Source organism: Myotis lucifugus, unplaced genomic scaffold (assembly GCF_000147115.1).
Source record: "Myotis lucifugus unplaced genomic scaffold, Myoluc2.0 scaffold_49, whole genome shotgun sequence".
In the NCBI taxonomy this organism is placed as follows: Eukaryota; Metazoa; Chordata; class Mammalia; order Chiroptera; family Vespertilionidae; genus Myotis; species Myotis lucifugus.
The window spans coordinates 6,478,155-6,481,339 of NW_005871097.1; the positions used below are offsets into that span (position 1 = coordinate 6,478,155).

The window sequence follows — 3,185 nt, forward strand, 5'->3', positions numbered from 1 at the left end:
TGCATTAAATGGCGATGAAATGACTCCAAGATCTTTAATAAGCACTAAATAGGTGTGGACAAAAAGGGTAAGTTTCAGATGAGCTTCTCTTGAAATCAGACTTTTTCAGTTGTTCTTAGGTCTCATTGAATTTTCTAGAAAACATATTTTTTAAAATTATAGAGTTTGGCCCTAGGCAGTATGCTCAGTGGTTGGAGCGTTGGCACGCGCACCGAAGAGTTGGGGATTGGCTTCCCGGTCAAGGGCACGTACCTGGGTTGCAGGCTCGATCCCCAGGCTTGGTCAGGCTGCGTGTAGGAGGCAACTAATCGATGTGTCTCCCTCATATCGATGTTTCTCTCCCCCCCCTCTCTCTTTCCCTCCCTTTCACTCTTTCTCCCTCTCTCTCTTCCCTCCCCTCCCTTCCACTCTCTAAAAATCAATGGAAAAAATATCCTAGGGTGAGGATTAACCAAAAAAAATTATAGTTTATTTTTCAATCTGGCAGTTCTTAACAATAACAACAACTGACCACCAGCTCCACCTAAAACTAGAGCAATGGTTCTCAACCTTCCTAAGGCCGCGACCCTTTCATGCAGTTCCTCATGTTGTGGTGACCCCCAATTTCATTGTTACACATTGAACATAATGAAAGCATGGTGATTCATCACAAAAACAATATGTAATTATAGATGTGTTTTCCGATGGTCTTAGGCGACCCCTGTGAAAGGGTCGTTGAACCCCCAAAGGGGTCGCGACCCACAGGTTGAGAACCGCTGACCTAGAGGCTATGATTATAGAACCAGGAACATGCTCCTTACACGGTCCGAACAATGAAAGTAGCAACTGATACTGAACTTGAGCCCCTCTTACTGTACTGATGTCCGGCTGTGCCTGGGCTCCAGTGGTGACCCGGGCCTGGGAGGGGACAGTGGACCTTTCTATAGAAGCAACAGGAGAGACACGTCCTACCCACTTCACTCCAACCCCGCGGGTCTAGAAGAGAACACTTTCTGGCAGGACCAGGAAGGAATGCCCCACTGCAGCTCCTAAGTCGGCATTTGCTTCTCCTTCTGCCCCAAATAGTAAGACCAGCGCATCCGATGGCGAAAATCTGCATCCCTGGCCATGGTGCCTACTCTTCGAGTTGTTTCAACACGAAACCCATTCACCACTGTCCCTGCTCACACCATTGGCCACCAAACCATACCAAACCATATTTCCAGGGGGGAAAAATCACCTATTTTGTTGGAAAGCTTTGGTAAAGGAATAGAAACAGCTTACCGCTTTTCTGCTGTCGACCCTCCTAATGTCTCATGGCATAGCCCGCACGCAGCGCCGCCGTGGTACCCGCTCGGCAGGAGGTGCAGGCGCAGAAGAGAAACGGACAGACTTCCTGAAAGCGGTCGCTTTACCATCAGTGGAACGTAGCATGCAGTTTGCAGAGGTTTATATGGGAAGAAGGGGAACTTGTGATTTCTTAACTGTTGCCAAATCATTTATTGACTGTGCTTGAAAATTTCAAAACTGAAGCTAGGTGGAAGAAAGTTATTTATAAATTGATTTAAATATTCCCCAAGCCAGACAGAGACGGTGTATTTTTGTGAGTTTGTGTGTATGTGTAGGTGGGGGCAGGGCGGCTGCAAGGTTTCTCACCAAAATGTTAGCAGCAGTGAACTCTGGAGAGCAGAATTAGGGGAAAGTGAGGGCCAGAAATGGGGAAATGTGTCCTTTTACTTAGAAAATGCTAGGGTGTTTTTAGTTTTTAAAAAATATATATTTTATTGATTTTTTTACAGAGAGGAAGGGAGAGGGATAGACAGTTAGAAACATCGATCAGCTGCCTCCTGCACACCCCCCACTGGGGATGTGCCCGCAACCAAGGTACATGCCCTTGACCAGAATCGAACCTGGGACCTTTCAGTCCGCAGGCTGATGCTCTACCCACTGAGCCAAACCGGTTAGGGCTAGTTTGTTTGTTTTTAATCCTCACCCGAGGATATTTTTTCTATTGATTTTTTTAGAGAGAGTGGAGGGGAGGGAGGAGGGGGGGAGAGAGAGAGAGAAAGAGAAACATTGATGTGAGAGAGGCACATTGATTGGTTGCCTCCTGCATTCACCCTGACTGGGGCTCGGAATTGAGCCTGCAAATGAGGTACGTGTCCTTGATTGGAAATCGAACCCGAGACCCTTCAGTCCATAGGCCAATATTCCAACCACCGAGCCAAACCGGCCAGGGCTAGGGTGTGGTTGGTTGTTTTTTTTTAAGTTTGCGATCAATTTGTACACTTAGGATTACCCAAACTCATCTTTTGTTACATAATTTTTAGACATAAATAATATTTGTATTGCTTCATCTTTGTTCCACACATTTCTTTCTTTTATTTTTTCATTAAATATATTTGTATTGATTTCAGAGAGGAAGGGAGAGGGAGAGAGAGATAGAAACATCAATGATGAGAGAGAATCATGGATCGGCTGCCTCCTGCACGCCCCCTAGTGGGGATTGAGCCCAGAACCCAGACATGTGCCCTGACCAGGAATCAAACCGTGACCTCCTGGTTCTGGGTTCGATTCTGGTCAAGGGCATGTACCTAGGTTGCAGGCTCAATCCCCAGCCCTGAGGTGAGGGCGCGTGCGGGTAGCAACCAGTCAATATGTCTCTCTCACATTGATGTTTCTCTCCCTCTCTCTGTCTCTCCCTTTCCCTTCCACTCTCTCTAGAAATCAATGGAAAAATATCCTCAGGTGAGGAGTAATAACAACAACAAAAAAGAATTCCATTCTTATCCTTATTAGACCGATATTACACAAAGCTGCACTTTATTATATTTTGAATGTCATCATTAAATAATTGTGCAATTTCAATTTGCCTTTCAACCTGCAAAGCCTAAACTATTTCCTTTACAGGAAACATTTGCTGACCCCTGGCCAAAGGAATCGTTTGGAATGGAACAGAATGTGCTTCGTCTTGCCTTACACGCCTTCATTTGGAGGAAACCACATACATTGGGGACAGTGTGGATAAGGCTGACATTCATACACACACACACACACATACTCACACACACACACTCACACACACACACACACTCACACACACTCACACACACACACTCACACACACACACTCACACACACACATTCATACACACACTCACACACACGCACTCACACACACACACACTCACACACTCACACACACA

General features: G+C 45.9%; 1 protein-coding gene and 1 pseudogene across 1 annotated transcript in view; both read right to left on the reverse strand.

Annotated features, from left to right (window-relative positions):
- The window catches only part of TLR8 (toll like receptor 8), a 15,989-nt gene extending 14,583 nt beyond the window's left edge, over nucleotides 1–1,406 (reverse strand). The window contains exon 1 of the mRNA XM_006088606.3: nucleotides 1,264–1,406. The gene's annotated coding sequence lies outside the window, so the exon portion shown is untranslated. The remainder of the gene's footprint in view (nucleotides 1–1,263) is intronic.
- LOC106697136 overlaps nucleotides 1–3,185 on the reverse strand; it is a 20,606-nt pseudogene that overhangs the window by 1,311 nt on the left and 16,110 nt on the right.